The sequence below is a fragment of the Tenrec ecaudatus genome, chromosome 6 (genome assembly GCF_050624435.1).
Source record: "Tenrec ecaudatus isolate mTenEca1 chromosome 6, mTenEca1.hap1, whole genome shotgun sequence".
Taxonomy (NCBI): domain Eukaryota; kingdom Metazoa; phylum Chordata; class Mammalia; order Afrosoricida; family Tenrecidae; genus Tenrec; species Tenrec ecaudatus.
In genome coordinates this window covers 161,247,022-161,257,479 of record NC_134535.1, presented here as the reverse complement: position 1 = coordinate 161,257,479, position 10,458 = coordinate 161,247,022, and the positions used below count along the sequence as shown (strand labels likewise).

At 45.3% G+C, this 10,458-nt stretch overlaps 2 non-coding genes across 2 annotated transcripts; both read left to right on the top strand.

The window, feature by feature from the left end:
* The first annotated feature begins 1,510 nt into the window (after positions 1-1,510).
* Positions 1,511-1,726, top strand: LOC142451998 (small nucleolar RNA U3). The gene has a single exon (XR_012785072.1). It is a non-coding gene; the product is annotated as a small nucleolar RNA U3 (small nucleolar RNA).
* A 7,193-nt stretch (positions 1,727-8,919) lies between these two features.
* On the top strand, positions 8,920-9,135 carry LOC142451997 (small nucleolar RNA U3). The gene has a single exon (XR_012785071.1). It is a non-coding gene; the product is annotated as a small nucleolar RNA U3 (small nucleolar RNA).
* The last annotated feature ends 1,323 nt before the right edge of the window (positions 9,136-10,458 follow it).

The following is a 10,458-nucleotide window of genomic DNA, read 5'->3' as shown; positions in this document are numbered from 1 at the left end:
GTGACTTTTAGAGTCTCACAGTCCGGTCATAACCAAATAAAAAGACTCTACTAAATTTCAAGACGTTATAGGGGCTGTCCTTTATCTGAACCCCCCACAAATGGACCAGGTAAACTTCAGTCTCCAGGATCCCGAGGCCGGAAGAACCAGGTGTGCAGGCTACCATCAACGACTGTCCTGGAACCACTGCATTGGAGGCTCTGCATAGAGTGGGAGAAATCCACGCAACAAAACTCAAAATCGCCACAGCTTCAGCACAGGGCTATCTACAGTGTCATAGAGGCACAGCATCGCTTCAAAAGAAAGGCATCGGGTCCTTCTAGAGGGGCGAGATGTCCAGATAAGATACACTTCGCTCAGAAGGGAAGGCCCATCCCTTCGTTTCAAGCTGAGAAGGGACACTGTCTCCGGAGGGTTCCAGTTTCTCAAAGGCACTTTCAAAGGATCATCGCTGCCCCGCAGAGGGTCAGGCAACGTTCTAACGCCTTATCCAGTTCGCTGTTGGGCTCTCCGTTTTATTTCCGCTCCGGCTCGGGGTCCGCATGCTTTCGGGTTTATTCCAGGTACAATCTTGTGTCTGATGTTCACCGGGGTCTGGTTCAAGCTTAAGGTGTTTAGCGAGCCAGTTCCCAAGGGGTCCTTTGTTCAGAAGTTGTTCTCAGGGGTCCTCTGGTCAGGGAAGAAGCCCCAGTTCTGTCCCTGACCCAGCGGGAGCTCTGAAGGGGCAAGCCTAAGGGTGTTCCACCCAGTCCTGGCCTCATTCTGAAGGACACACCAGGCAAGCACCTAAGGCAGGTGCCCCTCCCGGGACCTGTTTTACAGGGTGGAGGTGATCCACTCTCCCATGCGCTCTGCCTGAGGGCAAGGCAAAGGCTACAGGGGATAAACGGGTGTTTCAGCCACGTGGGGACTCTGCTAATGGATTTTGATGGACGTCCCCAGCCTCCCGAAAATGGGATACTCAGAATGTAGACTCTCAGACCCAGGAAATAAAATGTGTGGGAACTGGTGGATGGAAAACCATTTTCCTCTCTTCACTCACTTCACCATAAATAATTTAGAAACAAAACAGAAAGTTCCAAGAGCATGAAGTCAAAAGCAGTTCTCGCTTTGAACCCTAGATCTCAACCACCCAGAAAATGATGTCGTTTTGAAAATCAAGCAGAAATTGTCTGCAAGACGCGGTAATAGGACCCAGCTAACCGCCTTTCCAACGGTGGATTGTGATTGGCTATCTTTCAATAGTATGCTAATTGTCACGTGGCCTGTGATTGGCTGTCCTTCAACAGTATGCTAATTTTCATTTGGCCGGTTAAAATTATTCTGAAATTTTGCACATTTCCACGTAAAATGCTGAAAATATCTTGTTGAATTAGATCTTAAGAGAATGTACTGCAGATCTTAATTCCATGAACATATGACATTCAAGTTACAGCTAAGCGTGCTTTCTCGCCGTCGTTGAAATGTGCACGTCATCGGCGGACGCAGCAGGGGCTGCGGGGTGCAGGCTAAGACTATACTTTCAGGGATCATTTCTATAGTGAGCGACTAGAGAAGTTCCTCTGATCGTGTAGAGCACCGAAACCCACGAGGAGGAGGCGCAGCGTTCTCTCCTGAGCGTGAAGCCGGCTTCCGGGGCTGCTTGCACGCAGCTGCCGTTTGCCATTGATGATCGTTCTCCTCCGCCTTTGGTGGAGCGAGAGGGAGAGAACGCAGTCTGAGTGGTTTTCGATTATCTTTGTTTTGTAAGATTAGACCTTTGAATATGCTGAGGTTTAGAAAGTTTCCACTTTTAGGTTATCTTGCCAGATGGAAGCTCCCATGTCTATGATTTTGAACATAAGAAAAGTTCGGACGTTTATGGAAGCGAAAATGAAAGTAAGACTATAAAGTGCTAATAAAACTAGTATTTAATTTAAAATGCTCTCCTGGTTGTAACTGATATGTTGAGGGATTTATTACTTCAACAAAGCGTCACGAACTTCGACAGTGTGCAGCCTGTTGTGGTTCCGATGTATAAAGGCAAATTGGAGCGGGTCTGTAAACAGAACAAGCTGGCTGAGTGACCTTCACAGAGCACAGGGGGCTCCAAGGATGGAAAGGGTGGGTGTCCCTTGGGTGTCCCTTAGCTTTAGTCATTTCCTGTAGTTGGATTTAGGAAGGTCAAGTTACAGTAAACTCACCAAGCTTCAAGGTCCTAGAGCCGGTGCCTTGACTGGGAACCACCCCCAGGAGCCATGGTGCAGTGGAAAGGCCTGCTCCCCAGCAGCGGTCCAGGTGAGGGGAACGGAGGCTGGGTAGGAAGTGGGAGCAGAGATGGGGGTGAAGTTCCTGTGGTCATATCAAACTGGGGCAAAGAGAGAGTCAATCACACACTTCAACAAAGCTTTAAAAATGTCTCCAAACTTATTTTCATCAGTAACTAAAATGTGTATACATTTTAACTTCAAATAATGATTGATGAATTATGTCCATTGACCCATGGCCAGGATAGCCAGGAACGAGAACAAAGGGCGCCGCACAGCACTTGCTAAAAAGCCTAGGCTTTCCTGCAGTGGGCATGGGTGGGCGTTACACCTGGATTGGCCCAACTGGGCCAAGTGATTGCTATTCAGCCAATAGAGTCGACCTGGGGTAGTTCACCTCGGCTCCCCATGGAATCCTTGAAAAGGCAGGAACCCAGAGGGAGAGAGGTCTTTTTTATGAGAACTTGGGAGAGAGATCTTTGGGTGATGCCAAGCTGCCAGGCAGCATGGTTATGGTCGGGAGGAATCCTACAGGTGTCACATCAAATCTGAAACTTCTTTTAACTCTCATTAAACTCACTTGGATCACAAGCCAGGCTTAGGCCTGAATTCTTTCTCCTGTGGAGTCAAGGAAGGACCGAGGTGCAACTCTAGCCTGGAGAGAGATATTCCAGGTTCATGAGGGAGGGGAGAGTGGAGAGAGAGGGGGAGTGAAAAAAGGAAAATGAGCTGATTCCAGGAACCCAAGCAGAAGGCAAATTTTGAGAATGATGAGGGCAACCAATGTATGTGTGCTTTACACAATTGATGTATGTATGGATTGTGATGAGTTTGTATAAGCCCCAATAAAATGATTTTTTAAATAAATAAAATATAAAAGTGAGGGAAAATCATTTAACGTCTTCAATTTTATTGCAGCAACATTTTCTCCAGATAATTTTGACATTATAAATATAAAAAGCCATTTATTAATAGTATGTATATTTATCTAGTCATTCTTACATTTTCTTATTTTCTCTGCTATATTACAAACAGCTGACACCTGCAAGGTTCCTGGTTGGTGGAACTATGGGTTATTCGGTTTTCTCTGATTTGTGTGTGTTACTAGGGTTTAATTTTATGGAATGGGTTTAAAGGTCACACGTTGAAATACCTATATCCTAAAACAAAAATCATAGATAATGAAAGATATTTTGAAACATTACTATTTATATAGCCATACTTCAAAACAAAGGAAAACAGCAACAACAAAAACCCAACTACATGGACCCAAACTTGGAGTTTCTATACAAGTAGGAACCTATGAAAGAAAACATAGTGATAAATTGAGGCTGCTACCACCTCAAGGCCAGGCTCCACATGTTCAATGCACCAGCCAGAAGTTATTCCCTGAGGCCAAGGTCAGAGCCATTTTGCCCACATTTGGCCAGGTCACAATCCAACATTAAAACACCCTCAACTTTGGTCTGTTGGTATTTGGGGTTTGACTATTGTTTGTTGTGAGGGGCTCCTTATGGCAACAAAAGCAGGTGCACAAAATGCACCCACCTCATGCTCCTTGGAAGTGAATTCACATTTACCATTATCTTACATGTCTTTAAAAGTGTACTAAGAATTGGAAATAATGATTGACTCAGGGAGACGGTGAATGGAAGTGAAGAACATAGGCAAGAAAGAGGTAGCTTTCACGATTTGTAACTTTGGAGTTCTGCATCAGGAAATAATTTTTCAGTATTCACCAAACTAATTTTGGGGTGTGTGTGTGTTTACTTGTGGATGTAACTGTTTTATAAGCTAATTTATGATTTAATTTTTATATCAATCTGCTGTCCTAGATTCAGTGTCTCATGAGCTTCATTAATAATGGTAAAATTTGGAAAATAAAGAAAGTACAAAAGTAATATGAGAAATCCTGACCATCTTGGATTAAGAAATGTTAACATTTTTTAGATAAAAGAAATAAAGTATTGTAGCTAAATTTGAACTCCTCTTTCTCATCCAATTTCTTCCCTCCTCCCTAGAAGGAAAGAATCGTATGACATTATTAGGTATCCTTTCAGACTTTGTTGATAATTCTATGAATGTGTACAAACAGCTCACAGGGTTACCATCAGAAATAGCAGAGAATGAAGTGACTGTGAAGTGTAAGCAGGAAAACAGAACACCTCCTCCCCTGAGTTAATCCTGACTCCCAGGGAGTCTGTAAGGAAAGGGTAGAACTTCGAGGATGGGCTTCTGGGACTCAATCCTGGCAGGAGTACAAGCCTCATCTTTGTCCTGAGCAGCAGTTGGTGGTCTCAGTGAATACAGGACCCCATGGACGTAGCTCCAGAACATACAACCAAAACCCAAGCCCGCTGTAATTACGTTGAAGAAGAAGGACATCACTCTGGGGACGACGTGCAGCTCACCCAAGGAATGGCACGTCCCACGGGCTCTTACGCACGTGAGAGTTGGACAATGAAGAAGGAAGACTGTAGGAGAACTGATGTGTTCAAATGAGGATGTTGGGGAAGAACACTGGAAGTGCCGTGGACTGCCAGAAGGACAAACAGATCTGTCTGGTAAGAAGGACAGTCAGAATGCTCCTTAGACGTGAGGACGGTGGGCACTTTGGGCCTGTTGTCAGGGGAGACCCGGGCCTGGAGAAGGACGGCAAGCTTGCTAAAGCAGAGGGTCAGCGAAAAAGAGCAGGACCCTCAAGGAGATGGACTGCTACAGGGGCCAGAACAATGGGCCCCCCGAACAGCAACGTTTGTAAGGATGGAGCTGGAGCAGGCTACGTTTGGTCTTGATCCGTGGGAACCCCACGACAACATGTGACATACCGTTGTTGGCTTTTTAAAGTCCAAGGTAATGTCCTCACAGTTGCTTCAGTAATGAGGAAGTGACCAAACACTCCGTGGGATTGATACCTTCGTTGTTACAAAGCAATGTGTGTGAAAGTGCCTGTGTGCATGAGAGGAAGCCCAGAGGGAAATGTGCAAGATCGAGGTGACTGTGGGGATTGGGATTACATGTGACTTTTCAACCCCTCTCTTATTTTTGCTAATGTGTGTTTCTCAACGTTTCTGCAATAATCACACTGTGCTTGTGTAATAAACACTGTGGGTTTTTTGGTTAAAGACAAAAAGAGGAAAATAAAAGGAAATAGAGGAAAGAACCCAGAATCAAAGGACATTTATAGAGGTCTAGATACAGGCGTGTGTATAGATAGAATAGATAGATAGATAGATAGATAGATAGATAGATAGATAGATAGATAGATAGATAGACAGACAGACAGACAGGGAGAGAGAGATGAATAGAACTATGTACTCATATCTTTATGTTAAGAATCAAGGTTGCAGAACTCAAGTACTCCCTCAACACAGGAACATTTTTTTATAATAGTCTGGCCTTCTGTGATGCTCACCTTCCTGACACAATTGCTGAAAACAAAATGGGTGCATAAGCAAATGTGAAGAAAGCTGCTGCTGATGATGATCAAAAGATATAGCATCTGGGGTCTTAAAGGCTTGAAGATAAACAAGCGGCCATCTACCTGAGAAGCAACAGAGCCCACATGGAAGAAGCACACCAGCCTGTGTGATCATGAGGTATCAATGGAATCAGGTATCAGGCATCTAAGAACCAGAACACAATCATACCCAATGTCAATTGAGGGTGGGGGGCGCGGAGACAGAGTGGAGACCCAATGCCCATCTGTAAACAATTGGACGTCCCCTCACAGAGGGGTCACAGGGAAGAGATGAGCCAGTCAGGTTGCAGTATAACATGGATGAAACACAACTTTCCTCTAGCTCTTTGGTGCTTCCTTCCCCCCACCACTATCATGACCTCAATTCTACCTTACAAATCGGATTAGACCAGAACATGCACACTGCTACAGATAAGAGCCTGAAACACAGGGAATCCAGGACAGATAAACCTCTCAGGGCCAACAGTGAGAGTAGAGATTCCAGAAGGATTAGGGGAGGGTGGGAGGAGAAAGGGGGAATATATCACAAGGATTGACATATAACCCCCTCCCGGGGAGATGAACAATGGAAAAGTGGGTGAGGGGTGACAGAGGATGATGTAAGATATGAAAATAATAATCTATAACGTATCCAAAAAAATCTATAGCTTACCAAGAGCTTGGGAGGGATGGGGAGCTGATATTAGGGGCTCAAGTGGGGAGAGAATGCTTTGAAAATGATGATGGCAGCATATGTGCAAATGTGCTTGACACTCTGGATGAATGTATGGATTGTGATAGAGATGTAAGAGCCCCAGTACAAGTATTAAAAAAGAAAGAAATTAAGGTGTGTGTGAGTAACACTGAGCACCCCATGCCTGTGAGAACAACAACATATCTCCCTTGAGAGAAGTATAGCCTTATGAATTATGGAGGGTTCATGAGGGAGGGGGAGTGGGGAGGGAGGGGGAAATGAGCAGCCGACATTAAGGGCTCAAGTGGAAGGCAAATGTTTTGAGAATGATGATGGCAACAAATGTACATACTTGCTTAACACAATGGATGGATGTATGGATTGTGATAAGAATTGTACGAGCCCCCAATAAAATGATTTTTAAAATAAATAAGGGTTGAAAATTTTCAAAAAAAAGAAAGAAGTATAGCCAGTATGCTCTTAAAAGACAGGTGGGTTGGGGTGGGGGGAGGTGGGGGTAAGGAAGTGGTGGTAACAAACACAGGGACAAGGGAACAACATGGGATCCAAATTGGTGGTGAGAGGGGAGTGGCAGGCCTGGTAGGGAATGATCAAGGGTAAGGTTACATAAAGAAGAGGTATAGCTATAACCCAGGTGGGGATGGAGCATGATAGTGGGGCAGGAGGAAAGTCGAGGGAGATGGAGGAAAGAGCTAGGAGTCAAAGGGCATTCATGGAGGTCTAGACAAAGACATGTACATGCAAATATATATAGGAGGATGGGGAAATAGATCGATGTGTCTATATTTATAGGTTAAGCATTAAGGTGGTGGAAGGACCTTGGGCCTCTACTCAAGCACTCCCTCAATGCATGAATACTTTCTTTTATTAAATTGGCACTCTACGATGCTCACCCTCCCGACACAACTGCTGAAGTCAAAGTGGGTGAACAAGTAAATGTGGTGAAGAAAGCTGATGGTGCCTGGCTATCAAAAGAGATAGTGTCTGGAGTCTTAAAGGCTTGAAGATAAACAAGCGGCCATCTAGCTCAGAAGCAACAAAGCCCACATGGAAGAAGCACACCAGCCTGTGGGATCACGAGGTGCCGAAGGGATCAGGTACAAGGCATCATCAAAAAAAAAAAATCTACCTGATGCAGAGGGCTTAAGTGGAAAGCAAATGCTTTGAGAGTGTTGAGGGCAAAGAATGTACGGATGTGCTTTATACAATTGATGTATGTATATGTATGGATTGCGATAAGAGTTGTATGAGCCCCTAATAAAATGTAAAAAAGGAAAAGAAAAAAAAAAGAAAATGATTAGGGTAAAGAATGTACAGATGTGCTTTATACAATTGATGTATGTATATGTGTGGATTGTGATAAGAGTTGTATGAGCCCCTAATAAAATGTTTTTTTTTTTTTAATCTTACCATAGTGAATGAAGGGAGAAGTATAGAGTGGAGACCCAAAGCCCATTTGTTGGCACTGGAGATCCCCTCGCAGAGTGGTCTAGGGGACGAGATGAGTCAGTCAGGGTGTGATGTAGCACCGATGAAGACTACAGCTTTCCCCCAGATCCTAAATCCTTCCTCCCCCACAACTATCATGATCCGAATTCTACCTTGCAAGTCTGGATAGAGCAGAGGTTGTACACTGGCGCAGATAGGAGCGGGAGGCACAGGAATCCAGGGTGGATGATACCTTCAGGACCAGGGCTGTGAGCTGCGATACTGGGAGAGTAGAGGGTGAGTGGGTTGGACAGAGGGACACACCCAGGCAAGCACCTAAGGCAGGCTTCCCCGCCCAGGACCTTTTACAGGGTGGAGGTAATCCACTCTCCCATGCGCTCTGCCTGAGGGCAAGGCAAAGGCAAAAGGGGATTAAACGGGTGTTTCAGCCACGTGGGGACTCTGCTAATGGATTTTGATGGACGTCCCCAGCCTTCTGACAATGGGATACTCAGAATTTAGATTCTCAGACCCAGAAATAAAATGTGTGGGAACTGGTCGATGGAAAACCATTTTCCTCTCTTCACTCACTTCACCATAAATAATTTAGAAACAAAACAAAAAGTTCCAAGAGAATGAAACAAACGTAGTTCTCGCTTTGAACCCGAGATCTCAACCACCCAGAAAATCATGTCGTTTTGAAAATCAAGCAGAAAGTGCAGCTCTCAATTGTCTGCAAGACACGGTAATGGGACCCAGCTAACCGCCTTTCCAAAGGTGGATTGTGATTGGCTATCTTTCCATAGTATGCTAATTGTCACGTGGCCTGTGATTGGCTGTCCTTCAACAGTATGCTAATTTCATGTGGCCGGTTAAAATTATTCTGAAGTTTTGCACATTTCCACGTAAAATGCTGAAAATATCTTGTTGAATTAGATCTTAAGAGAGTGTATTGCAGATCTTAATTCCATAAACATATGACATTCAAGTTGCAGCTAAGCGTGCTTTCTCGCCGTCGTTGAAATGTGCACGTCATCGGCGGACGCAGCAGGGGCTGCGGGGTGCAGGCTAAGACTATACTTTCAGGGATCATTTCTATAGTGAGCGACTAGAGAAGTTCCTCTGATCGTGTAGAGCACCGAAACCCACGAGGAGGAGGCGCAGCGTTCTCTCCTGAGCGTGAAGCCGGCTTCCGGGGCTGCTTGCACGCAGCTGCCGTTTGCCATTGATGATCGTTCTCCTCCGCCTTTGGTGGAGCGAGAGGGAGAGAACGCAGTCTGAGTGGTTTTCGTTTTCCGTCGGTCTACAAAGTCAGAACTATGGCTGTTTTGTGTTATGATGCTAGGAGTGAACTCAGCAACTTCAGAGGCTTGTCAGGTTTGTGGCAGACGCGATTATGTTCTTGACTATGGAAATGGGTGACTCCTTTAGTAATGCTAAAGAGAAAGTAAAAGCGAAGCACTAATAGACCCAGAAGGTGATTTAAAATCTGTTACTGGGTGTAACTGATAAAGAAGAGGGTTTATGATTACAGGAAGGTGTCTTGATCTTTGACAGTGTGTAACCTGTTGCAGCCCGGAGGGGGGCTTTGCACAGAACAAACTGGCTGAATGACCTTCACAGAGCACAGGGGGCTCCGGGATGGAAAGGGTCGGTGTCCCTTAGCTTCAGTCATTTCCTGTAGTTGGATTTAGGAAGGTCAAGTTACAGTAAGTTTACCAAGCTTCACTGTCCTAGAGCCGGTGTCTTAGCTGGAATCCACCAGGAGCCAAGGTGCAGTGCAGTGGAAAGGTCTGCTCCCCAGCAGCGGTCCAGGTGAGGGGAAAGGAGGCTGGGTAGGAAGTGGGAGCGCAGCAGGGGGGAGGAAGTTCTTGTGGTCATACCATCAAACTGGGTCAAAGAAAGTCAATACCACATTTCAACAAAGCTTTAAAAATGTCTCCAATTTTTCTAGTGGTCTTTGCAACTTATTTTCATCAGTCACTAGAATTTCTATAAATTTTAACTTCAAATAATGATTGATGAATTATTAAAGGTTTGTTAGGCAGGGATGGGATGTCCATTGACCCATGCCCAGGAGAGCCAAGAAGGAGAACAAAGGGCGGCGCACTGCACATGCTCAATGGCCTAGGCTTTCCTGTGGAGGGCATGGGTGGGCGTTACACCTGGATCGGCCCACCTGGGCCAAATGATTGCAATTCAGCCAATGGGGTCGACCTGAGGTTGTTCACCTGAAAAGGCAGGAACCCAGAGGGAGAGGTCTTTTTTGGAGGAGAACTTGGGAGAGAGATCTTTGCGTGACGCCCAGCACTCTCTGCCAGGTGGCATGGTCATGGTCAGAGGAATCCTATGGGTGCCGCGTAAAACCTGGAACTTTTTCTCTCATTAAACTCTCATTAAACTCACTTGGATCACGAGCCAGGCTTAGGCCTGAATTCTTTCTCCTGTGGAGCCAAGGACCAAGGTGCAACTCTAGCCTGGAGAGAGATATTCCAGGTTCATGAGGGAGTGGGGAGTGGAGAGAGAGGGGGAGGGAAAAAAGGAAAATGAGCTGATTCCAGGAAGCCAAGCAGAAGGCAAATTTTGAGAATGATGAGGGAAACCAATGT